The sequence below is a fragment of the Dermacentor variabilis genome, chromosome 5 (genome assembly GCF_050947875.1).
Source record: "Dermacentor variabilis isolate Ectoservices chromosome 5, ASM5094787v1, whole genome shotgun sequence".
NCBI classification, from domain to species: Eukaryota; Metazoa; Arthropoda; class Arachnida; order Ixodida; family Ixodidae; genus Dermacentor; species Dermacentor variabilis.
In genome coordinates this window covers 101,019,079-101,044,559 of record NC_134572.1, presented here as the reverse complement: position 1 = coordinate 101,044,559, position 25,481 = coordinate 101,019,079, and the positions used below count along the sequence as shown (strand labels likewise).

Here is a 25,481-nt window from a genome sequence, read left to right as displayed (position 1 = left end):
ATCGTCCAACAAACCAGAATGCTGGTAAGCGAGGCGCCAAATGGGGGCTTCGGATTAATTTCAGTCGCACGGGGATATCTTCGAGCTGCCCCCAAATCGCGGTACACGAGCGTTTTCGCATTCCAGCTCTGTCGGAATACGGCCGTGAAGCGAGCTCTCCAGCGAACCAGCGTAGCCGCCGAGCCACAGGGGCGGATGACTTGCCGGTTACCTACGCTTTATTTGATGCGACCTAGCTGCGTTCAATGGAACTCTTTAATTCAGCCCTGCCATGTACCTAATCCTTCCTCGTCTTTTATAATACTGTTTCAGAAATTAAATTAACTATATTCCGATGTCTTTCGTGCCAAAACCACGGTCTGATTACCAGGCACGACGCTGCGCGGGGAACTCCTTATTAATTTTGACTGCCTGGGGATCTTTAGCGTGCACTTAAATCTAAATACACGATTTTTTTTTGCCACATTGCCGCCATTGTACTGCTGCCGCCACCGCGGCCGAACCAGTGATTTCGAGCTCGACAGCGCAGTGCCATAGCCAGCGTGCTACCGCGGCGGGTACCGCTAGAAATAAGTGCTTTAGCGAACGTAAGAATTTGAGACAGCGACAGAGCGCTGGCGCAGAAGCCAGAAATTGGCTTTCTGTCTCCTGATGATAAGGTGACTAGCGCAAGAGTGGACACGGGACACTAAAAAGGCGACAAGTGTCCCGTGTCCACTCTTGCGCTAGTCACTTCAGCATGGAATACCAACTAGCCCGGTCGCATACCCTGTTTCTCTCTCCGTTCTTTTTATTTGTGTGTGTTTTTTTTATTCTTTTAGTGCGCTGGTTGCTTAACAGACAGTTCGGGGATCCAAAAAAGGAAGTTTAAGGCATTGGCCTGCGCAGGGAAATGAACCTACGACCTTCTCGTTATTAGCGCGATGCTCTAACCAACTGAGCAAGCAGGCTTTCTTTTTTTTTAAAGCTGTAACAGAAGAACGCTTCAGTGCATGGTAACAATAAAATTCAAACAGCGCTAAACGACAGGACCAGAATGAGGAGGAGACAAACACGGCGCTGTGTTTGTCTCCTCCTCATTCTGGTCCTGTCGTTTAGCGCTGTTGAGTTTTATTGTTACCATGCAACACCAACTCGCCCAATCCGCTGCCCTTCTGCAGTTCAGTGCATGGTACCTGCTATGTTTCAAACAAAAAAAATAAGTCGCAGAATAAAAAAGAATAACCGAGTGAGCCTGCAGGCCGGGCCAGGGTGAATGATTTCAAGAGCAGATTGGGTGAGGGAACAAACGCGAGTTAATGACATCTTAGTTGAAATCAAGAAAAAGAAATGGGCATGGGCAGGACATGTAATGAGGAGGGAAGATAACCGATGGTCATTTAGGGTTACGAACAAGATTTCAAGGGAAGGGAAGCGTAGCAGAGGGCGGCAGAAAGTTAGGTGGGCGGATGAGATGACCGGGGTAGTTGAAGAAGTATGGGAGAGGCCTTTGCCCTGCAGTGGGCGCAGCTAGGCTGATGATACTAGTGGTATACGTTTGTGACTCCACCCATGGACTATAGTCAGTTATGAAGGGGTAAAATAACCTTTCTATTTGGCGCATCTAATAACAAGCAACACGCAAAAGGTTGAACGAAAAAAAAAAAGCTGGCCTGCGCAGGGATCGAAGAGCGTCGTGCGTTATTAGCACGACGCTCTAACCGACTGAGCTAGCAGGCCGGGCCATGGCGCATGATTTCAAGTACCGCGCGCACTAGTGGTATACGCTGGCGACCCCATCCGTGGACGATAATCCGTTATGAAGGTGTAAGAAAAACTTTCTATATGGCCCGTCCAACAACAAGCGACACGCAAAAGGTTCGACGAAAAAAATTGGCCTGCGCAGGGATCGAACCTACGACCTTCGCGTTATTAGCACGACGCTCTAACCGACTGAGCTAGCAGGCCGGGCCAGCGCGACTGATTTCAAGTACCGCGCGCACTAGTGGTATACGCTGGCGACCCCATCCGTGGACAATCCGTTATGAAGGGGCAAAAAACAACATTTCTATATGGCCCGTCCAACAACAAGCGACACGCAAAAGGTTCAACGAAAAAAAATTGGCCTGCGCAGGGATCGAACCTACGACCTTCGCGTTATTAGCACGACGCTCTAACCGACTGAGCTAGCAGGCCGGGCCATGGCGCATGATTTAGAGTACCGCGCGCACTAGTGGTATACGCTGGCGACCCCATCCATGGACGATAATCCGTTATGAAGGTGTAAGAAAACCTTTCTATATGGCCCGTCCAACAACAAGCGACACACAAAAGGTCGAAAAAAAATTGGCCCGCGCAGGGATCGAACCTACGACCTTCGCGTTATTAGCACGACGCTCTAACCGACTGAGCTAGCAGGCTTTTTTTTTTTTTCTTTATTGCCTGCTTAGACATTAACACACACAAAAAAAACAAATCCATATACACAGTGCACCCACATCACATCAGGTGGGATGGTCGCTAAAATTTCTTGAGGCACACCAGCTCATCAAGGATGCTAACCCAGTCTGGGGTTTCGCTTTGTGCACGATACACTTCTCGTAATAGTGACATACTTTCAATGAAGTTCTCTCGCGCAGAGCACCCATTCACATCAGCATGACGTACAGCCATTCTTGTTTTCCACAAACTGTGGAGACCCAGCAACATGAACATGTCGAACGGTGGCCCGTCATCGCTTTCAACTGGAAGGAACCGAATTCCATAGGGATTTATGGGGAGTTCTTTTTTAAGAGTGCGCTGCAAGATGTCCCAGTGAAAGACAGCGTCCCAACACTCAATGAAGGCGTGTTCAATTGTTTCAGGCTTTTTACACAGCCGGCAATCGGTAGTCCAGGGTACGAATATTCCTTTCTGTTCTAGCCATACTTTAACGGGGAGGGTGTTCGTGTGTAGGTGGAAAAAGAAAGTTTTCGCAGCAGGTCTTACAGGCATCCTTTTGACTCGTTTCAGCACATCTTTTCCTGGGCCTCCACAGTAAACACTCCTATACAGTGGGATAGGTAACATACTGTCAACTAAATCTGCGTACAGTTTCTTTCTTCTCACTGAGCACAAGTACTCCAGCGAAAAACGTGCGCAGAGTATTCTAAAAGATGCAACGACTTCACGATAGTACCCAGTCGCTCTAGTGATAGCACTAGATGTGGACACAACAAATTCAGGCAGTTCTGTTGCCATTTTCGCCTGAATGACCGTACGGAGGAAAACATTTCTTTCATCTCGCAGGAAGATGAACCGCGATACGATCTGTCTAATGAACAAGTGTGAGAGCCCAAGGCCCCCATTTCGAACTGTGCGAAAAAGATTTGTTCGACTGGATCGCTCCCAAGTGGAGTTCCAGATGAAGGTAGCAAACACTCGATGCATTTTTTGAACGTTTACACGGGACATGAACATTACTTGCAGTATGTACCAAACTTTGGCAATTAAAGATATATTGCAAGCTGAAGCACGTGCAAACACTGACAATCCCCGGCCCTGCCATCCTTTTATCTTTTCTTTCATTGATTCTATTTGGCCGGTCCACAACTGTGTCGAGTCCCGATAGTGCTCAAGGGGCACTCCTAGATACAGTGGAGGCACTGTAGTCCACTGCATACCGGCGAATTTTGTGGGTGTCGCGTCCCAGCTTCCATGCCATATCCCTACACTTTTTTCGAAGTTTATCTGGGCACCAGTGTACCTACAAAAGGATCTTGCAAGGCGGACAGCCTCGACCACGCTTTCCCTGTCTTCACAAAAGACGGCGACGTCATCTGCATAAGCTAGCATTTTAACTTCTGCGGCGTGCAGCCTAAAACCACGAATGTTTTCATTCCGTATGACTGCCATACAAAAGGGTTCGAGGTACAGGGCAAAAAGCAAGGGAGACAAGGGACAGCCTTGCCGTACAGACGAGCGGAGTGGCACCCGCGAACTAAGACACTTATTAACTATAAGCTGCATGTAACAGTCTTCATAAGCCATTTTAACGCCATCTACAATGACGCTCCCAACATTACAGTACTGCAGTATAGCGAGAAGCACCTCATGTGACACCCGGTCGAACGCCTTCGCAAGGTCTAGCTGCAACATGGCCACCCGACCCCCAATGGCATCGCAACATTCAAGCACATTCCTTGCAATGTGGGTGTTCGTGAAAATGGTGCGGCCTTTAATGCCACACGTCTGGTGTGGCCCTACAAGCTGCTGAATCACGCTTTGAAATCGTCGAGCCAGTACTTTCATAAATATTTTGTAATCTGTGTTGGTCAGACTTATCGGTCTGTATGAACTTACTGAAAGGAGCTTTTCCCGTTCATCGGTTTTCGGAATTAATACTATGTGCGAAGTCTGGAATGAGGGTGGTACTTTTTTAAATTCATACGCCTCTGAGAGTAGTCGGTGCAATATACACGCAAACTCCTGACTGAATGCCTTGTAAAAAGCGGCGCCTAGGCCGTCCGGCCCTGGCGATTTGCCTGATGGCAGTTCTTCTATCGCCCTTTCAATCTCGGACACAGCTATTGGTCTCTCAAGACTTTCTCTAACGTCGTCATCCAACCTTGGCATCTCGCTCATGAATTCACTCTCGAAGGCCAGTCCAGAAGGAGTCACATTGCCGAACAATTCGCGATAGTGTTCCACAAAAGCTTTCTCAATCGACGAAGCGTCTGACGTCACCTCGTTTTGAAGACGTATCTGTTGGATCTCATTTCTTGACGCGTGACGCTTTTCATCGCTCATTGCCCGTTTGTTTGGTATCTCACCCATCCATAGGCGTTCGCTTCTAGCGCGTATAACTGCTGCTTTGTATCGCTCGGCGTCGATAACTTCAAGCTCGTGTCTTACTTTCTTTACGTTTTCAGCTAATAGATCGTGACCCGCATTTTGTGCGCTTGACAGATATTCTAGCTGTCTTTGCAGCTCTCTTTGTTTCTGTAATTTATCGTGCTGAAGGCTGCTTCCTCTTTCTATTGCAATGAACTTAACTTGAATCTTAAATTCCTCCCATGTGGCAGTAAAATATTCACCCTCATTTGTCATCAACTCTGTTATCTTTTCCTTAACTCTGCGCACAAATGGTTCATCATCAAGCAGCTTTTCGTTGAATTTCCACATGTTCCAGTTGAATCGTGTTCTTTTAACTTTTTCCCCAATCGAGAAGCTTACCAGGCTATGGTCCGTGAACGATTGCGGTGCGACGTTATAACTATTACAAAGGGTGATCAAGTCGTCAGAAACATACACTCTGTCCAGCCTTGCTCGGCTATTTCGCTGAATGTGCGTGTACTGCGGAATCATACCATCAGTGAGGACTAGGCCCACATCTTCTAAGTTGTGGTCTTCAATTAGTCTGCTCAAAAGGAGAGCACTTTTATCGCGAACCCTTTCCCTTTTTAGTCGGTCTTCCGGAGAACACACACAGTTAAAATCACCAAGTAATATGACAAAGCGATCACATTTTAGATATTGCTCGATACATTCAAAAAACAAAAATCGATCATTCACATTGTTTGGCGCATAAACGCATACGAGCCGCCACAAGTCGTGAGAAAAAGAAAAATCTACAATAAGCAAGCGGCCAGTTTCAGAAACAGTTACACTTTCTTCAATAATACCAGCACTCTTCCGTATTAACAACGCACATCCGCCTGATGTGCCATTCGCATGGCACACGCACACATTGTAATGCGCCGTGAAAGGCGTCACCATGCGATCGGTCTGCTCTTGGGTTTCGACCTTAGTTTCTTGTAAGGCAACTACATCGAGTTCCTTCTCCATACACAAGCGGCTAAGTTGATACTGCCTCCTTCGCGCTCCAAGGCCACGGACATTTAACGTGGCAACTCTCAGTGCTCTCTCTAGTTTCACCGCCATTTATCTGCAAAAGCAAGCCGATCGCACGGTGTCGCTGAAGAACAAGCGATCCAGACACACTGTAGAAAAATTTGCATGCATAACTTTTGCACTGAAAACCGCTCGATCCACACGCGTACCTTTAGAGCGTACGCGAAGCCCGATTCCAAAAAGGACGCCATCTCTTCACGACGTTAGTCCGGGCGCCCCAGTAGGCGCCGAGTCCTACTTAGGCGGTTTTGCCGCCGGCCGTCTGTCCGGCGGGATGTTTGGCTTCGGGCGCACGGGCACACGACGACCCGCCTGCGCTTTTGGCGGCGGCTCGTCTTTGGCCCCGTTGTCAAGGTTGCCGTCCAGGCTGCCGTCCAGGTTGCCGGTCGAGTCCCTCGCTCTTTTCATAGCCACATTGCTTGCACTCGATTCTTCGACGTCCATCAAGGGAGTTGCCGGTCCGTGCTCCGTGGCGGCCTCCTCGGCAGTGGCGGATTTTGCGGCCGATTCTTCTTTGGCTCCTTCGTCGCATGGCCTTTGCACTGCATCTTTCGGGCTCGTAGGCAGCACATTTACCACCTTCGTGGCTTTAGCAGCCGGCACATAAGGTGTTGCAACTATGTCCGCCGGTGGTACTAGCACGCGGGAAGCCTCATCAACGTCAGCCTCATCCATTAACAGGTCAGCCACGTCCTCTCGAAGCGCAGGTCCTGCGACGGATGCGTAAGTCTTAACACATTCCGTATCCTGGTGGCCGTAGCGACGGCATACTGCACATTTCGGGACGCGGCAGTCACGTCGGACATGTCCGGTGTTTCGGCACTTCAGGCAAAGGGGTGCTCTGCCCGGTACCACAACTAGGGTCTGCTCACCAGCTACACGAAGTTGATGGGGCAGGTCTTCTACGGTCATACCCGTCTTCAGAACCAGGGACACCGCCCGTGTCGACGATGCTTTATCTTGAACTCCTTGAACACGCCACTTTTCATGGAAAACGTCCGTGACCTTTCCGAACGGTAACAGGGCTGTCCGTATATCCTCGTCCGACACGTTATGAAGCATCCAATGCAACTTCAGCCGCACGGCCTGATTGGCAGGATCAACGACAATGCACCGATGTTCATTCACCTTGAGGTTCTTGGCGCTTGAAAGCTTTTTCACGCCTTCGTCGCTCTTGAAAGTAACCGCCCAAACGTGGCTCATCTGATACGCCCCTAGGGCGATGACATCGGCAAGTAGGCCTAAGCTAGCCAACGCATCTCGGAAATGTTCCACACGATACGGCCTGGCACGCACATCCGCATGCAGAAAAACTGTATTTAAAACTATCCGACCTGTCGGCAATTGAGGCAGCAAAACTTGGTATTCCGGGTCTTCTGAGGCAAAACTCCTGGTACCGCGGCCCTGCTGGGCCGCTGAAGCCGCTCCTACGGAGCTCATGATCGGCACGTCCGCTCGCTAGCGCGGCAGAAAGCCGAATCTCCACTGAGCTAGCAGGCCGGGCCATGGCGCATGATTTAAAGTACCGCGCGCACTAGTGGTATACGCTGGCGACCCCATCCGTGGACGATAGTCCGTTATGAAGGGGTAAAAAAAACCTTTCTATTTGGCCCGTCCAACAACAAGCGACACACAAAAGGTTCAACGAAAAAAAAATTGGCCTGCGCAGGGATCGAACCTACGACCTTCGCGTTATTAGCACGACGCTCTAACCGACTGAGCTAGCAGGCCGGGCCATGGCGCATGATTTAAAGTACCGCGCGCACTAGTGGTATACGCTGGCGACCCCATCCGTGGACGATAGTCCGTTATGAAGGGGTAAAAAAAACCTTTCTATTTGGCCCGTCCAACAACAAGCGACACACAAAAGGTTCAACGAAAAAAAAATTGGCCTGCGCAGGGATCGAACCTACGACCTTCGCGTTATTAGCACGACGCTCTAACCGACTGAGCTAGCAGGCCGGGCCATGGCGCATGATTTAAAGTACCGCGCGCACTAGTGGTATACGCTGGCGACCCCATCCGTGGACGATAGTCCGTTATGAAGGGGTAAAAAAACCTTTCTATTTGGCCCGTCCAACAACAAGCGACACACAAAAGGTTCAACGAAAAAAAAATTGGCCTGCGCAGGGATCGAACCTACGACCTTCGCGTTATTAGCACGACGCTCTAACCGACTGAGCTAGCAGGCCGGGCCATGGCGCATGATTTAAAGTACCGCGCGCACTAGTGGTATACGCTGGCGACCCCATCCGTGGACGATAGTCCGTTATGAAGGGGTAAAAAAACCTTTCTATTTGGCCCGTCCAACAACAAGCGACACACAAAAGGTTCAACGAAAAAAAAAATTGGCCTGCGCAGGGATCGAACCTACGACCTTCGCGTTATTAGCACGACGCTCTAACCGACTGAGCTTTTTTTTTTTTTTCTTTATTGCCAGACCTCGACATATCACAACACAAATTCCTAAATGATATAAACAAAGACCAAAGAAGCAAAAAGGGATGAATACACAAACGGAACAAGGAACAGTAATATTTACATTCGCTGCCGTCCGCTACTGTGGCACGACGTTGTCGGATTAAAATTCCTTTAGTGCTGTAAGGGGTTCAACCCTCGACAGCCACTCAGGAACAGGCTGTTGCATCTTGATCACTTCCACATACCGTTGCATGGATTCACAAAAGTACAGACGCGCCGGTCGGGCATCCGGGTCACAATGGTAACCCGCCATTCTTGCGCGCCATAAACAGTGGAGGCCCGTAAGCATGATCAGGTCGTACGGGAAACCTTCGTCGTCATATACTGGCAGAAACCTGATTCCGTGGGGATCTATAGGTAGCTCCTTTTTTAGAGTCCTTTGTAACACGTCCCAGAAAAAGACCCCTTCCCAACAGTGGATGAAGACGTGATCTATGCTTTCTGTTTTTTTACATATAAGGCAGTTGGTTCCCCATGGCATGTAGAACCCACGTTGTTCAAGGAAGATTTTAACAGGTACAGTACCAGTGTGTAATTTAAAAAAGAACGATTTAGTGGCTGGTTGAACTGGCATCTTCTTCACCCTTTTCAATACATCTAGGCCTGGGCCTCCACTGTACGGGGCTCTGTACATAGGTACCAGCAAAACACTGTCACATAAATCACGATATAACTTTTTCCGTTTTACACTCCACAAATATGCACTTGAAAAACGAACACGCAAAAAGGAAACACTCTGAACTATTTCCCGAAAGAAACCACGGACTGGTCCTGGCATTATTTCCGTACCTACAATGAATTCGGGAAGTGATCTTGACAGCCTCATTTGGATCACCGTGCGCAGAAATGGGTCGTTTGTATCTCGAAAGAAGGAGAATCTATTCACCAGTTGACGCAAGAAGAGGTGCGCCAACCCCAGACCACCATCCTTCACGCGCCGGAAGAGATTATCTCGGCTACATCGCTCCCAGCTCGATGCCCACACGAATACAGCGAACACGCGGTGCAGTTTCTGCACATTAATACGAGAGCACTGTAGTACCTGCATTACGTACCAGATCTTTGTCACGAGAAACATGTTGCACGCTGTAGCTCTCGCGAATATTGACAAGTAACAGGCGTTCCATCGGTCGGCTTTTTCTTTTAGTTGTTTTGTCCGCTCCTTCCAGTACTCGCTACTGTCCTTGTAGGCATCAAGGGATGCTCCAAGGTACTTCACTGGCGTCGTGACCCAGTTTACGTTCGAAAAGTGGTCTGGTGTAGACGCCCATCTTCCATGCCAAAACCCCAAACATTTCTGCCAGTTAACGTAGCTGTTAGTGACGTTACCAAACTTTTTGACGATGTTAACAGTATTCAATACACTTTGTTTGTCCTTACAGCACACAGCCACATCGTCAGCGTATGCCAGTAGCTTCACTTCTGCTGATTGAAGACTAAACCCCTTAATACATTCATTTTCGATGATGGCCAGACATAGCGTTTCTATGTAGACACAAAACAGGAGTGGACTGAGTGGACAACCCTGGCGAACGGAGCGCTTCACGTTAATGGGGGCCCCCAACATCTGATTAACTATAAGTCTGGTATAGCAGCTCCGGTACGCCATGGTCACCCCTTCAGTGATTATGTGGCCAAAATTAACGTGTTCAAGGATGGTAAGCAATATGTCGTGAGAAACACAATCAAACGCCTTCTCCAAGTCTATCTGGAGGATGGCTACTGCATCGCACATGGCGTCACAACACTCCAGCACACACTTCATTTTATGGATGTTAGTAAAAATGGTTCTTCCACGAATACCACACGTCTGGTGTGGGCCGACTACTTCCTGAATAACTGACTGGACCCGTCGTGCCAACACCTTCATCAATATTTTGTAGTCGCAGTTAGTAAGCGCTATGGGTCTGTAGGAGGAAAGTTGCTTGAGCTTTTCGGTCTCTTCTGTTTTCGGTATTAGTACTGTATGGGACTGGCCAAAGGATGGTGGAAGTATTTTCAGTTCATATGCTTCATTGAAAACTGCTGTTAACATAGGAGCTAGGTGGCTCTTGAACGATTTGTACCAAGCGGCACAAAGACCGTCTGGACCTGGCGACTTCCCAGGATTCAGGTCTTCGATGGCTTTCATCACTTCATGTTCTGTTAATGGTCGTTCTAAGGTTTCTTTAACCTCACTCGACAGCTGTGGGATTCGTTGCAAAAATAACTTCTTGAAATCGTGCATGTTGACAGGCCTGAATGTAAAAAGTTCTTTGTAATGCTCAAAGAAAGCATGCCCTATATTATTGTTATCCGTTAATACCACCCCTTCATATTCGATAGCCTCAATCTGCTTACGTCTCGAGTGCTTTTTTTCTAACCCCAGTGCTCTTTTCGTTGGCGTTTCCCCGCATGATAGCCTTTCTGCTCTGGCGCGCACTAGCGCACCTCGGAAGCGATCTTCGTCGAATACCTCGAGCTTCTTCTTAACGGCGCGCATATCTTGTTGATAGGCGCCAGGTTGCATGCATTCAAGCTTCGCAAATTTTTCTAGCAATGTTGTTAAATCCTTTTCTCTGGCCTTTTGTTCATATCGCAGTACGCTACTTCTTTCAATTGCCTTCAATTTAATGCTTTGCTTCAGCAACTCCCATTCCTCACCAAATTTCGTAGAACTGTCTGTTCCAAAAGAATTCAGAGCAGCCACTACATTTTCGTTAAAAGTTTCATCCCGTAACAGCTCTGCATTCAATTTCCACAGTTCCCAGACGAACTTGTTTCGTTCTTTCTTCCTGCCCACCGTGCATTTTACCAGGCAGTGGTCAGAATATGATATGGCCGTAACTGTGTAGCACTGGCATTTTTCAACTAAATCATATGAAAGATAGATACGGTCTAAGCGTGCGTGACTTGTGCCCTGAAAGTGAGTGTAGCTTACGTCTCCGTGACCGCGAAAACATTCTGCGATATCTTCTAATTCGAATTCGTGTGTGATCTGCGCCAGGATATCACTACTTTTGTCACAAACCACGCGACGCGTAGACCTATCCTCAGCTTTCAATACGCAGTTGAAGTCGCCTACACAGGCTATCATTTTTTGCACATGTAAATGATGCTTTAAACTCAAAAAGAAATTTGCCCTCTCTTGCACAGTATTAGGCGCATAAATGCAAAACACGCGCCATTGGACATTACAATAGCTGAAGTCACAAAAGACAAGTCGACCAGAAGTACAGGAGAAGTAACCATCTATAACAAGACCAGGGAGCTTCCTCACGAACAGCACACACCCTGCCGAAGTCCCTAAGGCGTGGCTCACTACCGTATAGTAGTTATACGTGAACCTTTGCACCATGCTCCCGGTCTCCTCCTCGCCGTCTACCTTGGTTTCTTGCACGGCTAAAACGTCGAGGTCGTGGTCCACTAGTAGTCTGTAAACCTGACTCTGTTTCCTTTTGGCGGCCAGACCTCGAACGTTTAGCGTGCCGAGGCTAAGCGACGGGTTGGTAGCCATTATTGGTGAAAACCGGAGGGGAGAAGGCCCGGAGCATGGTGCTCACCTTAACGTCTAGCTGACCGCTAGACGCCTCCGTGGCCATCCGGCGGCCGTCGCCCGGGTTCCTCTTTGGTCGGCTTCGGGGTTAGCCTACGGTCAGTCTCCAGGTTCGGCTTGGGCTTGAGGGTGGAGCGCCTTCCAGGTAGCGTCTTAGCGGGTGGTGCCTCGGAGTCACCGCCGGCCTTTCCGTCGACTTTCTCCTCGTGCTGCAGGGATCTCTTGACCGGTGCCGAGACGGATTCGACGCGGGCGCTAGCAGGGGTCGCGTTGTCGTCCGCCTCTGCCTGCGTTGCATCCGTAGCTGGCTGGTGGCTCTCATTTTCTTGCGGGGCCGTCTTCACGCTCTCGACTGTAGCCGCTGGTTCTTTGGGGGGAGGGATATTCCTTCCTCCTTCGGCTTGCTTGGTCGTCGTGCCGGTTTCTGCCGCCACTTTGCCGTTTCCAGCTCCCGTGGCCGCTTCCTCCGCCTCGGTCACGTCCATTACATGGTCTAACGTCGACGGCTCGCTCTCCGCCGAACCCGCGGCTACTGCGTATGAACGCACACAGTCCGCGTCGTTGTGTCCAAAAAGCCTGCACCGCGAGCAACGGGGAACCTTGCATTCACGACGAACGTGGCCAGAGCCACGGCAGCGCAGGCACTGCATGGGACGTCCTGGGGCTACCACCAGCGCAAGCTCGCCGGCGACGCGGATCTGGTGGGGCAGGTCGTGGACTTTCATTCCTGCCTTCAGCTGCAGCAGCACTGCTCGGGTCGTCGAGCCCTTGTCGGAAACGCCATCCACTCGCCAGCGCTCCCGGGTCACTTCCGTCACCTTGCCGAAGGAGGCCAGCGCGGTCTTGACGTCTTCGTCGTCCACCCCATGCAGAAGCCAGTGGATACGAAGCTTCACCTGTTGTTCCTTGGGGTCGATGACCAGGCAGCGACGCCCCTTCACCTGCAGCTCCTTCAGGGCCGCCAGCTTTTCGGCAGCCTCGGCTGTCTTCATCGTCACCACCCATACATGGTTGATTTGGTATGCTCCAAGGGCGACGACGCCAGAGAGCATACCAACAGCTTGAAGCGCGTCTCGAAAATCTTCTACACGAAACGGGCGAACACGAGCGTCGCCGTGCAAAAAAACTGTGTTCAAAACAATACGTCCTGTAGGTAGGCGAGGCAAAATTATCTGGTAATCTTTATCTTCTTCCGTCGAAAGCCTGTTGCCGCGGCTAACAGCCGCATATGCCGCTCCATTGGAGCCCATGATCCCGCGATCCGTTCAGCTCGGGAGCCGGAAGCAGAATGGTCTAACCGACTGAGCTAGCAGGCCGGGCCATGGCGCATGATTTAAAGTACCGCGCGCACTAGTGGTATACGCTGGCGACCCCATCCGTGGACGATAGTCCGTTATGAAGGGGTAAAAAAAACCTTTCTATTTGGCCCGTCCAACAACAAGCGACACACAAAAGGTTCAACGAAAAAAAAATTGGCCTGCGCAGGGATCGAACCTACGACCTTCGCGTTATTAGCACGACGCTCTAACCGACTGAGCTAGCAGGCCGGGCCATGGCGCATGATTTAAAGTACCGCGCGCACTATAGGGGTATACGCTGGCAACCCCATCCGTGGACGATAGTCCGTTATGAAGGGGTAAAAAAACCTTTCTATTTGGCCCGTCCAACAACAAGCGACACACAAAAGGTTCAACGAAAAAAAAATTGGCCTGCGCAGGGATCGAACCTACGACCTTCGCGTTATTAGCACGACGCTCTAACCGACTGAGCTAGCAGGCCGGGCCATGGCGCATGATTTAAAGTACCGCGCGCACTAGTGGTATACGCTGGCGACCCCATCCGTGGACGATAGTCCGTTATGAAGGGGTAAAAAAACCTTTCTATTTGGCCCGTCCAACAACAAGCGACACACAAAAGGTTCAACGAAAAAAAAATTGGCCTGCGCAGGGATCGAACCTACGACCTTCGCGTTATTAGCACGACGCTCTGACCGAATGAGCTAGCAGGCCGGACCATGGCGCATGATTTAAAGTACCGCGCGCACTATAGGGGTATACGCTGGCGACCCCATCCGTGGACGATAGTCCGTTATGAAGGGGTAAAAAAACCTTTCTATTTGGCCCGTCCAACAACAAGCGACACACAAAAGGTTCAACGAAAAAAAAATTGGCCTGCGCAGGGATCGAACCTACGACCTTCGCGTTATTAGCACGACGCTCTAACCGACTGAGCTAGCAGGCAGGGCCATGGCGCATGATTTAAAGTACCGCGCGCACTATAGGGGTATACGCTGGCGACCCCATCCGTGGACGATAGTCCGTTATGAAGGGGTAAAAAAACCTTTCTATTTGGCCCGTCCAACAACAAGCGACACACAAAAGGTTCAACGAAAAAAAAATTGGCCTGCGCAGGTATCGAACCTACGACCTTCGCGTTATTAGCACGACGCTCTAACCGACTGAGCTAGCAGGCCGGGCCATGGCGCATGATTTAAAGTACCGCGCGCACTAGTGGTGTACGCTGGCGACCCCATCCGTGGACGATAGTCCGTTATGAAGGGGTAAAAAAACCTTTCTATTTGGTCCGTCCAACAACAAGCGACACACAAAAGGTTCAACGAAAAAAAAATTGGCCTGCGCAGGGATCGAACCTACGACCTTCGCGTTATTAGCACGACGCTCTAACCGAATGAGCTAGCAGGCCGGGCCATGGCGCATGATTTAAAGTACCGCGCGCACTATAGGGGTATACGCTGGCGACCCCATCCGTGGACGATAGTCCGTTATGAAGGGGTAAAAAAACCTTTCTATTTGGCCCGTCCAACAACAAGCGACACACAAAAGGTTCAACGAAAAAAAATTGGCCTGCGCAGGGATCGAACCTACGACCTTCGCGTTATTAGCACGACGCTCTAACCGACTGAGCTAGCAGGCCGGGCCATGGCGCATGATTTAAAGTACCGCGCGCACTAGTGGTATACGCTGGCGACCCCATCCGTGGACGATAGTCCGTTATGAAGGGGTAAAAAAACCTTTCTATTTGGCCCGTCCAACAACAAGCGACACACAAAAGGTTCAACGAAAAAAAAATTGGCCTGCGCAGGGATCGAACCTACGACCTTCGCGTTATTAGCACGACGCTCTAACCGACTGAGCTAGCAGGCCGGGCCATGGCGCATGATTTAAAGTACCGCGCGCACTAGTGGTATACGCTGGCGACCCCATCCGTGGACAATAGTCCGTTATGAAGGGGTAAAAAAACCTTTCTATTTGGCCCGTCCAACAACAAGCGACACACAAAAGGTTCAACGAAAAAAAATTGGCCTGCGCAGGGATCGAACCTACGACCTTCGCGTTATTAGCACGACGCTCTAACCGACTGAGCTAGCAGGCCGGGCCATGGCGCATGATTTAAAGTACCGCGCGCACTATAGGGGTATACGCTGGCGACCCCATCCGTGGACGATAGTCCGTTATGAAGGGGTAAAAAAACCTTTCTATTTGGCCCGTCCAACAACAAGCGACACACAAAAGGTTCAACGAAAAAAAAATTGGCCTGCGCAGGGATCGAACCTACGACCTTCGCGTTATTAGCACGACGCTCTGACCGAATGAGCTAGCAGGCCGGACCATGGCGCATGATTTAAAGTACCGCGCGCACTATAGGGGTATACGCTGGCGACCCCATCCGTGGACGATAGTCCGTTATGAAGGGGTAAAAAAACCTTTCTATTTGGCCCGTCCAACAACAAGCGACACACAAAAGGTTCAACGAAAAAAAAATTGGCCTGCGCAGGGATCGAACCTACGACCTTCGCGTTATTAGCACGACGCTCTGACCGAATGAGCTAGCAGGCCGGACCATGGCGCATGATTTAAAGTACCGCGCGCACTATAGGGGTATACGCTGGCGACCCCATCCGTGGACGATAGTCCGTTATGAAGGGGTAAAAAAACCTTTCTATTTGGCCCGTCCAACAACAAGCGACACACAAAAGGTTCAACGAAAAAAAAATTGGCCTGCGCAGGGATCGAACCTACGACCTTCGCGTTATTAGCACGACGCTCTAACCGACTGAGCTAGCAGGCAGGGCCATGGCGCATGATTTAAAGTACCGCGCGCACTATAGGGGTATACGCTGGCGACCCCATCCGTGGACGATAGTCCGTTATGAAGGGGTAAAAAAACCTTTCTATTTGGCCCGTCCAACAACAAGCGACACACAAAAGGTTCAACGAAAAAAAAATTGGCCTGCGCAGGTATCGAACCTACGACCTTCGCGTTATTAGCACGACGCTCTAACCGACTGAGCTAGCAGGCCGGGCCATGGCGCATGATTTAAAGTACCGCGCGCACTAGTGGTGTACGCTGGCGACCCCATCCGTGGACGATAGTCCGTTATGAAGGGGTAAAAAAACCTTTCTATTTGGTCCGTCCAACAACAAGCGACACACAAAAGGTTCAACGAAAAAAAAATTGGCCTGCGCAGGGATCGAACCTACGACCTTCGCGTTATTAGCACGACGCTCTAACCGAATGAGCTAGCAGGCCGGGCCATGGCGCATGATTTAAAGTACCGCGCGCACTATAGGGGTATACGCTGGCGACCCCATCCGTGGACGATAGTCCGTTATGAAGGGGTAAAAAAACCTTTCTATTTGGCCCGTCCAACAACAAGCGACACACAAAAGGTTCAACGAAAAAAAAATTGGCCTGCGCAGGGATCGAACCTACGCCCTTCGCGTTATTAGCACGACGCTCTAACCGACTGAGCTAGCAGGCCGGGCCATGGCGCATGATTTAAAGTACCGCGCGCACTAGTGGTATACGCTGGCGACCCCATCCGTGGACAATAGTCCGTTATGAAGGGGTAAAAAAACCTTTCTATTTGGCCCGTCCAACAACAAGCGACACACAAAAGGTTCAACGAAAAAAAATTGGCCTGCGCAGGGATCGAACCTACGACCTTCGCGTTATTAGCACGACGCTCTAACCGACTGAGCTAGCAGGCCGGGCCATGGCGCATGATTTAAAGTACCGCGCGCACTATAGGGGTATACGCTGGCGACCCCATCCGTGGACGATAGTCCGTTATGAAGGGGTAAAAAAACCTTTCTATTTGGCCCGTCCAACAACAAGCGACACACAAAAGGTTCAACGAAAAAAAAATTGGCCTGCGCAGGGATCGAACCTACGACCTTCGCGTTATTAGCACGACGCTCTAACCGACTGAGCTAGCAGGCCGGGCCATGGCGCATGATTTAAAGTACCGCGCGCACTAGTGGTATACGCTGGCGACCCCATCCGTGGACGATAGTCCGTTATGAAGGGGTAAAAAAACCTTTCTATTTGGCCCGTCCAACAACAAGCGACACACAAAAGGTTCAACGAAAAAAAAATTGGCCTGCGCAGGGATCGAACCTACGACCTTCGCGTTATTAGCACGACGCTCTAACCGACTGAGCTAGCAGGCCGGGCCATGGCGCATGATTTAAAGTACCGCGCGCACTATAGGGGTATACGCTGGCGACCCCATCCGTGGACGATAGTCCGTTATGAAGGGGTAAAAAAACCTTTCTATTTGGCCCGTCCAACAACAAGCGACACACAAAAGGTTCAACGAAAAAAAAATTGGCCTGCGCAGGGATCGAACCTACGACCTTCGCGTTATTAGCACGACGCTCTGACCGAATGAGCTAGCAGGCCGGGCCATGGCGCATGATTTAAAGTACCGCGCGCACTATAGGGGTATACGCTGGCGACCCCATCCGTGGACGATAGTCCGTTATGAAGGGGTAAAAAAACCTTTCTATTTGGCCCGTCCAACAACAAGCGACAGACAAAAGGTTCAACGAAAAAAAAATTGGCCTGCGCAGGGATCGAACCTACGACCTTCGCGTTATTAGCACGACGCTCTAACCGACTGAGCTAGCAGGCCGGGCCATGGCGCATGATTTAAAGTACCGCGCGCACTATAGGGGTATACGCTGGCGACCCCATCCGTGGACGATAGTCCGTTATGAAGGGGTAAAAAAACCTTTCTATTTGGCCCGTCCAACAACAAGCGACACACAAAAGGTTCAACGAAAAAAAAATTGGCCTGCGCAGGGATCGAACCTACGACCTTCGCGTTATTAGCACGACGCTCTAACCGACTGAGCTAGCAGGCCGGGCCATGGCGCATGATTTAAAGTACCGCGCGCACTAGTGGTATACGCTGGCGACCCCATCCGTGGACGATAGTCCGTTATGAAGGGGTAAAAAAACCTTTCTATTTGGCCCGTCCAACAACAAGCGACACACAAAAGGTTCAACGAAAAAAAAATTGGCCTGCGCAGGGATCGAACCTACGACCTTCGCGTTATTAGCACGACGCTCTGACCGAATGAGCTAGCAGGCCGGACCATGGCGCATGATTTAAAGTACCGCGCGCACTATAGGGGTATACGCTGGCGACCCCATCCGTGGACGATAGTCCGTTATGAAGGGGTAAAAAAACCTTTCTATTTGGCCCGTCCAACAACAAGCGACACACAAAAGGTTCAACGAAAAAAAAATTGGCCTGCGCAGGGATCGAACCTACGACCTTCGCGTTATTAGCACGACGCTCTAACCGACTGAGCTAGCAGGCAGGGCCATGGCGCATGATTTAAAGTACCGCGCGCACTATAGGGGTATACGCTGGCGACCCCATCCGTGGACGATAGTCCGTTATGAAGGGGTAAAAAAACCTTTCTATTTGGCCCGTCCAACAACAAGCGACACACAAAAGGTTCAACGAAAAAAAAATTGGCCTGCGCAGGGATCGAACCTACGACCTTCGCGTTATTAGCACGACGCTCTGACCGAATGAGCTAGCAGGCCGGACCATGGCGCATGATTTAAAGTACCGCGCGCACTATAGGGGTATACGCTGGCGACCCCATCCGTGGACGATAGTCCGTTATGAAGGGGTAAAAAAACCTTTCTATTTGGCCCGTCCAACAACAAGCGACACACAAAAGGTTCAACGAAAAAAGAATTGGCCTGCGCAGGGATCGAACCTACGACCTTCGCGTTATTAGCACGACGCTCTGACCGAATGAGCTAGCAGGCCGGACCATGGCGCATGATTTAAAGTACCGCGCGCACTATAGGGGTATACGCTGGCGACCCCATCCGTGGACGATAGTCCGTTATGAAGGGGTAAAAAAACCTTTCTATTTGGCCCGTCCAACAACAAGCGACACACAAAAGGTTCAACGAAAAAAAAATTGGCCTGCGCAGGGATCGAACCTACGACCTTCGCGTTATTAGCACGACGCTCTAACCGACTGAGCTAGCAGGCAGGGCCATGGCGCATGATTTAAAGTACCGCGCGCACTATAGGGGTATACGCTGGCGACCCCATCCGTGGACGATAGTCCGTTATGAAGGGGTAAAAAAACCTTTCTATTTGGCCCGTCCAACAACAAGCGACACACAAAAGGTTCAACGAAAAAAAAATTGGCCTGCGCAGGTATCGAACCTACGACCTTCGCGTTATTAGCACGACGCTCTAACCGACTGAGCTAGCAGGCCGGGCCATGGCGCATGATTTAAAGTACCGCGCGCACTAGTGGTGTACGCTGGCGACCCCATCCGTGGACGATAGTCCGTTATGAAGGGGTAAAAAAACCTTTCTATTTGGTCCGTCCAACAACAAGCGACACACAAAAGGTTCAACGAAAAAAAAATTGGCCTGCGCAGGGATCGAACCTACGACCTTCGCGTTATTAGCACGACGCTCTAACCGAATGAGCTAGCAGGCCGGGCCATGGCGCATGATTTAAAGTACCGCGCGCACTATAGGGGTATACGCTGGCGACCCCATCCGTGGACGATAGTCCGTTATGAAGGGGTAAAAAAACCTTTCTATTTGGCCCGTCCAACAACAAGCGACACACAAAAGGTTCAACGAAAAAAAATTGGCCTGCGCAGGGATCGAACCTACGACCTTCGCGTTATTAGCACGACGCTCTAACCGACTGAGCTAGCAGGCCGGGCCATGGCGCATGATTTAAAGTACCGCGCGCACTAGTGGTATACGCTGGCGACCCCATCCGTGGACGATAGTCCGTTATGAAGGGGTAAAAAAACCTTTCTATTTGGCCCGTCCAACAACAAGCGACACACAAAAGGTTCAACGAAAAAAAAATTGGCCTGCGCAGGGATCGAACCTACGACCTTCGCGTTATTAGCACGACGCTCTAACCGACTGAGCTAGCAGGCCGGGCCATGGCGCATGATTTAAAGTACCGCGCGCACTAGTGGTATACGCTGGCGACCCCATCCGTGGACAATAGTCCGTTATGAAGGGGTAAAAAAACCTTTCTATTTGGCCCGTCCAACAACAAGCGACACACAAAAGGTTCAACGAAAAAAAATTGGCCTGCGCAGGGATCGAACCTACGACCTTCGCGTTATTAGCACGACGCTCTAACCGACTGAGCTAGCAGGCCGGGCCATGGCGCATGATTTAAAGTACCGCGCGCACTATAGGGGTATACGCTGGCGACCCCATCCGTGGACGATAGTCCGTTATGAAGGGGTAAAAAAACCTTTCTATTTGGCCCGTCCAACAACAAGCGACACACAAAAGGTTCAACGAAAAAAAAATTGGCCTGCGCAGGGATCGAACCTACGACCTTCGCGTTATTAGCACGACGCTCTAACCGACTGAGCTAGCAGGCCGGGCCATGGCGCATGATTTAAAGTACCGCGCGCACTAGTGGTATACGCTGGCGACCCCATCCGTGGACGATAGTCCGTTATGAAGGGGTAAAAAAACCTTTCTATTTGGCCCGTCCAACAACAAGCGACACACAAAAGGTTCAACGAAAAAAAAATTGGCCTGCGCAGGGATCGAACCTACGACCTTCGCGTTATTAGCACGACGCTCTAACCGACTGAGCTAGCAGGCCGGGCCATGGCGCATGATTTAAAGTACCGCGCGCACTATAGGGGTATACGCTGGCGACCCCATCCGTGGACGATAGTCCGTTATGAAGGGGTAAAAAAACCTTTCTATTTGGCCCGTCCAACAACAAGCGACACACAAAAGGTTCAACGAAAAAAAAATTGGCCTGCGCAGGGATCGAACCTACGACCTTCGCGTTATTAGCACGACGCTCTGACCGAATGAGCTAGCAGGCCGGGCCATGGCGCATGATTTAAAGTACCGCGCGCACTATAGGGGTATACGCTGGCGACCCCATCCGTGGACGATAGTCCGTTATGAAGGGGTAAAAAAACCTTTCTATTTGGCCCGTCCAACAACAAGCGACAGACAAAAGGTTCAACGAAAAAAAAATTGGCCTGCGCAGGGATCGAACCTACGACCTTCGCGTTATTAGCACGACGCTCTAACCGACTGAGCTAGCAGGCCGGGCCATGGCGCATGATTTAAAGTACCGCGCGCACTATAGGGGTATACGCTGGCGACCCCATCCGTGGACGATAGTCCGTTATGAAGGGGTAAAAAAACCTTTCTATTTGGCCCGTCCAACAACAAGCGACACACAAAAGGTTCAACGAAAAAAAAATTGGCCTGCGCAGGGATCGAACCTACGACCTCCGCGTTATTAGCACGACGCTCTAACCGACTGAGCTAGCAGGCTTTTTTTTTTTTTCTTTATTGCCTGCTTAGACATTAACACACAAAAAAAAAACAAATCCATATACACAGTGCACCCACATCACATCAGGTGGGATGGTCGCTAAAATTTCTTGAGGCACACCAGCTCATCAAGGATGCTAACCCAGTCTGGGGTTTCGCTTTGTGCACGATACACTTCTCGTAATAGTGACATACTTTCAATGAAGTTCTCTCGCGCAGAGCACACATTCACATCAGCATGACGTACAGCCATTCTTGTTTTCCACAAACTGTGGAGACCCAGCAACATGAACATGTCGAACGGTGGCCCGTCATCGCTTTCAACTGGAAGGAACCGAATTCCATAGGGGTTTATGGGGAGTTCTTTTTTAAGAGTGCGCTGCAAGATGTCCCAGTGAAAGACAGCGTCCCAACACTCAATGAAGGCGTGTTCAATTGTTTCAGGCTTTTTACACAGCCGGCAATCGGTAGTCCAGGGTACGAATATTCCTTTCTGTTCTAGCCATACTTTAACGGGGAGGGTGTTCGTGTGTAGGTGGAAAAAGAAAGTTTTCGCAGCAGGTCTTACAGGCATCCTTTTGACTCGTTTCAGCACATCTTTTCCTGGGCCTCCACAATAAACACTCCTATACAGTGGGATAGGTAACATACTGTCAACTAAATCTGCGTACAGTTTCTTTCTTCTCACTGAGCACAAGTACTCCAGCGAAAAACGTGCGCAGAGTATTCTAAAAGATGCAACGACTTCACGATAGTACCCAGTCGCTCTAGTGATAGCACTAGATGTGGACACAACAAATTCAGGCAGTTCTGTTGCCATTTTCGCCTGAATGACCGTACGGAGGAAAACATTTCTTTCATCTCGCAGGAAGATGAACCGCGATACGATCTGTCTAATGAACAAGTGTGAGAGCCCAAGGCCCCCATTTCGAACTGTGCGAAAAAGATTTGTTCGACTGGATCGCTCCCAAGTGGAGTTCCAGATGAAGGTAGCAAACACTCGATGCATTTTTTGAACGTTTACACGGGACATGAACATTACTTGCAGTATGTACCAAACTTTGGCAATTAAAGATATATTGCAAGCTGAAGCACGTGCAAACACTGACAATCCCCGGCCCTGCCATCCTTTTATCTTTTCTTTCATTGATTCTATTTGGCCGGTCCACAACTGTGTCGAGTCCCGATAGTGCTCAAGGGGCACTCCTAGATACAGTGGAGGCACTGTAGTCCACTGCATACCGGCGAATTTTGTGGGTGTCGCGTCCCAGCTTCCATGCCATATCCCTACACTTTTTTCGAAGTTTATCTGGGCACCAGTGTACCTACAAAAGGATCTTGCAAGGCGGACAGCCTCGACCACGCTTTCCCTGTCTTCACAAAAGACGGCGACGTCATCTGCATAAGCTAGCATTTTAACTTCTGCGGCGTGCAGCCTAAAACCACGAATGTTTTCATTCCGTATGACTGCCATACAAAAGGGTTCGAGGTACAGGGCAAAAAGCAAGGGAGACAAGGGACAGCCTTGCCGTACAGACGAGCGGAGTGGCACCCGCGAACTAAGACACTTATTAACTATAAGCTGCATGTAACAGTCTTCATAAGCCATTTTAACGCCATCTACAATGACGCTCCCAACATTACAGTACTGCAGTATAGCGAGAAGCACCTCATGTGACACCCGGTCGAACGCCTTCGCAAGGTCTAGCTGCAACATGGCCACCCGACCCCCAATGGCATCGCAACATTCAAGCACATTCCTTGCAATGTGGGTGTTCGTGAAAATGGTGCGGCCTTTAATGCCACACGTCTGGTGTGGCCCTACAAGCTGCTGAATCACGCTTTGAAATCGTCGAGCCAGTACTTTCATAAATATTTTGTAATCTGTGTTGGTCAGACTTATCGGTCTGTATGAACTTACTGAAAGGAGCTTTTCCCGTTCATCGGTTTTCGGAATTAATACTATGTGCGAAGTCTGGAATGAGGGTGGTACTTTTTTAAATTCATACGCCTCTGAGAGTAGTCGGTGCAATATACACGCAAACTCCTGACTGAATGCCTTGTAAAAAGCGGCGCCTAGGCCGTCCGGCCCTGGCGATTTGCCTGATGGCAGTTCTTCTATCGCCCTTTCAATCTCGGACACAGCTATTGGTCTCTCAAGACTTTCTCTAACGTCGTCATCCAACCTTGGCATCTCGCTCATGAATTCACTCTCGAAGGCCAGTCCAGAAGGAGTCACATTGCCGAACAATTCGCGATAGTGTTCCACAAAAGCTTTCTCAATCGACGAAGCGTCTGACGTCACCTCGTTTTGAAGACGTATCTGTTGGATCTCATTTCTTGACGCGTGACGCTTTTCATCGCTCATTGCCCGTTTGTTTGGTATCTCACCCATCCATAGGCGTTCGCTTCTAGCGCGTATAACTGCTGCTTTGTATCGCTCGGCGTCGATAACTTCAAGCTCGTGTCTTACTTTCTTTACGTTTTCAGCTAATAGATCGTGACCCGCATTTTGTGCGCTTGACAGATATTCTAGCTGTCTTTGCAGCTCTCTTTGTTTCTGTAATTTATCGTGCTGAAGGCTGCTTCCTCTTTCTATTGCAATGAACTTAACTTGAATCTTAAATTCCTCCCATGTGGCAGTAAAATATTCACCCTCATTTGTCATCAACTCTGTTATCTTTTCCTTAACTCTGCGCACAAATGGTTCATCATCAAGCAGCTTTTCGTTGAATTTCCACATGTTCCAGTTGAATCGTGTTCTTTTAACTTTTTCCCCAATCGAGAAGCTTACCAGGCTATGGTCCGTGAACGATTGCGGTGCGACGTTATAACTATTACAAAGGGTGATCAAGTCGTCAGAAACATACACTCTGTCCAGCCTTGCTCGGCTATTTCGCTGAATGTGCGTGTACTGCGGAATCATACCATCAGTGAGGACTAGGCCCACATCTTCTAAGTTGTGGTCTTCAATTAGTCTGCTCAAAAGGAGAGCACTTTTATCGCGAACCCTTTCCCTTTTTAGTCGGTCTTCCGGAGAACACACACAGTTAAAATCACCAAGTAATATGACAAAGCGATCACATTTTAGATATTGCTCGATACATTCAAAAAACAAAAATCGATCATTCACATTGTTTGGCGCATAAACGCATACGAGCCGCCACAAATCGTGGGAAAAAGTAAAATCTACAATAAGCAAGCGGCGACTGAGCTAGCAGGCCGGGCCATGGCGCATGATTTAAAGTACCGCGCGCACTAGTGGTGTACGCTGGCGACCCCATCCGTGGACGATAGTCCGTTATGAAGGGGTAAAAAAACCTTTCTATTTGGTCCGTCCAACAACAAGCGACACACAAAAGGTTCAACGAAAAAAAAATTGGCCTGCGCAGGGATCGAACCTACGACCTTCGCGTTATTAGCACGACGCTCTAACCGAATGAGCTAGCAGGCCGGGCCATGGCGCATGATTTAAAGTACCGCGCGCACTATAGGGGTATACGCTGGCGACCCCATCCGTGGACGATAGTCCGTTATGAAGGGGTAAAAAAACCTTTCTATTTGGCCCGTCCAACAACAAGCGACACACAAAAGGTTCAACGAAAAAAAATTGGCCTGCGCAGGGATCGAACCTACGACCTTCGCGTTATTAGCACGACGCTCTAACCGACTGAGCTAGCAGGCCGGGCCATGGCGCATGATTTAAAGTACCGCGCGCACTAGTGGTATACGCTGGCGACCCCATCCGTGGACGATAGTCCGTTATGAAGGGGTAAAAAAAACCTTTCTATTTGGCCCGTCCAACAACAAGCGACACACAAAAGGTTCAACGAAAAAAAAATTGGCCTGCGCAGGGATCGAACCTACGACCTTCGCGTTATTAGCACGACGCTCTAACCGACTGAGCTAGCAGGCCGGGCCATGGCGCATGATTTAAAGTACCGCGCGCACTAGTGG

The 25,481-nt window shown here is 49.9% G+C and overlaps 1 protein-coding gene and 45 non-coding genes across 47 annotated transcripts in view; 1 reads left to right on the top strand and 45 right to left on the bottom strand.

Annotated features, from left to right (window-relative positions):
- The window catches only part of LOC142582994 (ras-related protein Rab-8A-like), a 153,721-nt gene that overhangs the window by 85,667 nt on the left and 42,573 nt on the right, over positions 1 to 25,481 (top strand). The window lies entirely within an intron of this gene.
- Positions 1,874 to 1,947, bottom strand: TRNAI-AAU (transfer RNA isoleucine (anticodon AAU)). Its single transcript has one exon. It is a non-coding gene; the product is annotated as a tRNA-Ile (tRNA).
- On the bottom strand, positions 2,102 to 2,175 carry TRNAI-AAU (transfer RNA isoleucine (anticodon AAU)). The gene has a single exon. It is a non-coding gene; the product is annotated as a tRNA-Ile (tRNA).
- Positions 2,327 to 2,400, bottom strand: TRNAI-AAU (transfer RNA isoleucine (anticodon AAU)). The gene has a single exon. It is a non-coding gene; the product is annotated as a tRNA-Ile (tRNA).
- Positions 7,529 to 7,602, bottom strand: TRNAI-AAU (transfer RNA isoleucine (anticodon AAU)). The gene has a single exon. It is a non-coding gene; the product is annotated as a tRNA-Ile (tRNA).
- On the bottom strand, positions 7,760 to 7,833 carry TRNAI-AAU (transfer RNA isoleucine (anticodon AAU)). Its single transcript has one exon. It is a non-coding gene; the product is annotated as a tRNA-Ile (tRNA).
- TRNAI-AAU (transfer RNA isoleucine (anticodon AAU)) lies at positions 7,990 to 8,063 on the bottom strand. The gene has a single exon. It is a non-coding gene; the product is annotated as a tRNA-Ile (tRNA).
- TRNAI-AAU (transfer RNA isoleucine (anticodon AAU)) lies at positions 13,361 to 13,434 on the bottom strand. Its single transcript has one exon. It is a non-coding gene; the product is annotated as a tRNA-Ile (tRNA).
- Positions 13,593 to 13,666, bottom strand: TRNAI-AAU (transfer RNA isoleucine (anticodon AAU)). Its single transcript has one exon. It is a non-coding gene; the product is annotated as a tRNA-Ile (tRNA).
- TRNAI-AAU (transfer RNA isoleucine (anticodon AAU)) lies at positions 13,823 to 13,896 on the bottom strand. Its single transcript has one exon. It is a non-coding gene; the product is annotated as a tRNA-Ile (tRNA).
- TRNAI-AAU (transfer RNA isoleucine (anticodon AAU)) lies at positions 14,055 to 14,128 on the bottom strand. The gene has a single exon. It is a non-coding gene; the product is annotated as a tRNA-Ile (tRNA).
- TRNAI-AAU (transfer RNA isoleucine (anticodon AAU)) lies at positions 14,287 to 14,360 on the bottom strand. The gene has a single exon. It is a non-coding gene; the product is annotated as a tRNA-Ile (tRNA).
- Positions 14,517 to 14,590, bottom strand: TRNAI-AAU (transfer RNA isoleucine (anticodon AAU)). Its single transcript has one exon. It is a non-coding gene; the product is annotated as a tRNA-Ile (tRNA).
- Positions 14,748 to 14,821, bottom strand: TRNAI-AAU (transfer RNA isoleucine (anticodon AAU)). The gene has a single exon. It is a non-coding gene; the product is annotated as a tRNA-Ile (tRNA).
- On the bottom strand, positions 14,978 to 15,051 carry TRNAI-AAU (transfer RNA isoleucine (anticodon AAU)). The gene has a single exon. It is a non-coding gene; the product is annotated as a tRNA-Ile (tRNA).
- Positions 15,207 to 15,280, bottom strand: TRNAI-AAU (transfer RNA isoleucine (anticodon AAU)). The gene has a single exon. It is a non-coding gene; the product is annotated as a tRNA-Ile (tRNA).
- Positions 15,439 to 15,512, bottom strand: TRNAI-AAU (transfer RNA isoleucine (anticodon AAU)). The gene has a single exon. It is a non-coding gene; the product is annotated as a tRNA-Ile (tRNA).
- TRNAI-AAU (transfer RNA isoleucine (anticodon AAU)) lies at positions 15,671 to 15,744 on the bottom strand. The gene has a single exon. It is a non-coding gene; the product is annotated as a tRNA-Ile (tRNA).
- TRNAI-AAU (transfer RNA isoleucine (anticodon AAU)) lies at positions 15,903 to 15,976 on the bottom strand. The gene has a single exon. It is a non-coding gene; the product is annotated as a tRNA-Ile (tRNA).
- On the bottom strand, positions 16,135 to 16,208 carry TRNAI-AAU (transfer RNA isoleucine (anticodon AAU)). Its single transcript has one exon. It is a non-coding gene; the product is annotated as a tRNA-Ile (tRNA).
- On the bottom strand, positions 16,365 to 16,438 carry TRNAI-AAU (transfer RNA isoleucine (anticodon AAU)). The gene has a single exon. It is a non-coding gene; the product is annotated as a tRNA-Ile (tRNA).
- TRNAI-AAU (transfer RNA isoleucine (anticodon AAU)) lies at positions 16,597 to 16,670 on the bottom strand. The gene has a single exon. It is a non-coding gene; the product is annotated as a tRNA-Ile (tRNA).
- On the bottom strand, positions 16,826 to 16,899 carry TRNAI-AAU (transfer RNA isoleucine (anticodon AAU)). Its single transcript has one exon. It is a non-coding gene; the product is annotated as a tRNA-Ile (tRNA).
- Positions 17,058 to 17,131, bottom strand: TRNAI-AAU (transfer RNA isoleucine (anticodon AAU)). Its single transcript has one exon. It is a non-coding gene; the product is annotated as a tRNA-Ile (tRNA).
- On the bottom strand, positions 17,288 to 17,361 carry TRNAI-AAU (transfer RNA isoleucine (anticodon AAU)). Its single transcript has one exon. It is a non-coding gene; the product is annotated as a tRNA-Ile (tRNA).
- On the bottom strand, positions 17,520 to 17,593 carry TRNAI-AAU (transfer RNA isoleucine (anticodon AAU)). The gene has a single exon. It is a non-coding gene; the product is annotated as a tRNA-Ile (tRNA).
- On the bottom strand, positions 17,752 to 17,825 carry TRNAI-AAU (transfer RNA isoleucine (anticodon AAU)). The gene has a single exon. It is a non-coding gene; the product is annotated as a tRNA-Ile (tRNA).
- Positions 17,984 to 18,057, bottom strand: TRNAI-AAU (transfer RNA isoleucine (anticodon AAU)). Its single transcript has one exon. It is a non-coding gene; the product is annotated as a tRNA-Ile (tRNA).
- On the bottom strand, positions 18,214 to 18,287 carry TRNAI-AAU (transfer RNA isoleucine (anticodon AAU)). The gene has a single exon. It is a non-coding gene; the product is annotated as a tRNA-Ile (tRNA).
- Positions 18,446 to 18,519, bottom strand: TRNAI-AAU (transfer RNA isoleucine (anticodon AAU)). Its single transcript has one exon. It is a non-coding gene; the product is annotated as a tRNA-Ile (tRNA).
- TRNAI-AAU (transfer RNA isoleucine (anticodon AAU)) lies at positions 18,678 to 18,751 on the bottom strand. The gene has a single exon. It is a non-coding gene; the product is annotated as a tRNA-Ile (tRNA).
- On the bottom strand, positions 18,910 to 18,983 carry TRNAI-AAU (transfer RNA isoleucine (anticodon AAU)). The gene has a single exon. It is a non-coding gene; the product is annotated as a tRNA-Ile (tRNA).
- TRNAI-AAU (transfer RNA isoleucine (anticodon AAU)) lies at positions 19,142 to 19,215 on the bottom strand. The gene has a single exon. It is a non-coding gene; the product is annotated as a tRNA-Ile (tRNA).
- On the bottom strand, positions 19,374 to 19,447 carry TRNAI-AAU (transfer RNA isoleucine (anticodon AAU)). Its single transcript has one exon. It is a non-coding gene; the product is annotated as a tRNA-Ile (tRNA).
- TRNAI-AAU (transfer RNA isoleucine (anticodon AAU)) lies at positions 19,604 to 19,677 on the bottom strand. Its single transcript has one exon. It is a non-coding gene; the product is annotated as a tRNA-Ile (tRNA).
- Positions 19,835 to 19,908, bottom strand: TRNAI-AAU (transfer RNA isoleucine (anticodon AAU)). The gene has a single exon. It is a non-coding gene; the product is annotated as a tRNA-Ile (tRNA).
- Positions 20,065 to 20,138, bottom strand: TRNAI-AAU (transfer RNA isoleucine (anticodon AAU)). Its single transcript has one exon. It is a non-coding gene; the product is annotated as a tRNA-Ile (tRNA).
- Positions 20,294 to 20,367, bottom strand: TRNAI-AAU (transfer RNA isoleucine (anticodon AAU)). The gene has a single exon. It is a non-coding gene; the product is annotated as a tRNA-Ile (tRNA).
- Positions 20,526 to 20,599, bottom strand: TRNAI-AAU (transfer RNA isoleucine (anticodon AAU)). Its single transcript has one exon. It is a non-coding gene; the product is annotated as a tRNA-Ile (tRNA).
- On the bottom strand, positions 20,756 to 20,829 carry TRNAI-AAU (transfer RNA isoleucine (anticodon AAU)). The gene has a single exon. It is a non-coding gene; the product is annotated as a tRNA-Ile (tRNA).
- On the bottom strand, positions 20,988 to 21,061 carry TRNAI-AAU (transfer RNA isoleucine (anticodon AAU)). The gene has a single exon. It is a non-coding gene; the product is annotated as a tRNA-Ile (tRNA).
- TRNAI-AAU (transfer RNA isoleucine (anticodon AAU)) lies at positions 21,220 to 21,293 on the bottom strand. The gene has a single exon. It is a non-coding gene; the product is annotated as a tRNA-Ile (tRNA).
- Positions 21,452 to 21,525, bottom strand: TRNAI-AAU (transfer RNA isoleucine (anticodon AAU)). Its single transcript has one exon. It is a non-coding gene; the product is annotated as a tRNA-Ile (tRNA).
- TRNAI-AAU (transfer RNA isoleucine (anticodon AAU)) lies at positions 24,905 to 24,978 on the bottom strand. The gene has a single exon. It is a non-coding gene; the product is annotated as a tRNA-Ile (tRNA).
- TRNAI-AAU (transfer RNA isoleucine (anticodon AAU)) lies at positions 25,136 to 25,209 on the bottom strand. The gene has a single exon. It is a non-coding gene; the product is annotated as a tRNA-Ile (tRNA).
- On the bottom strand, positions 25,367 to 25,440 carry TRNAI-AAU (transfer RNA isoleucine (anticodon AAU)). Its single transcript has one exon. It is a non-coding gene; the product is annotated as a tRNA-Ile (tRNA).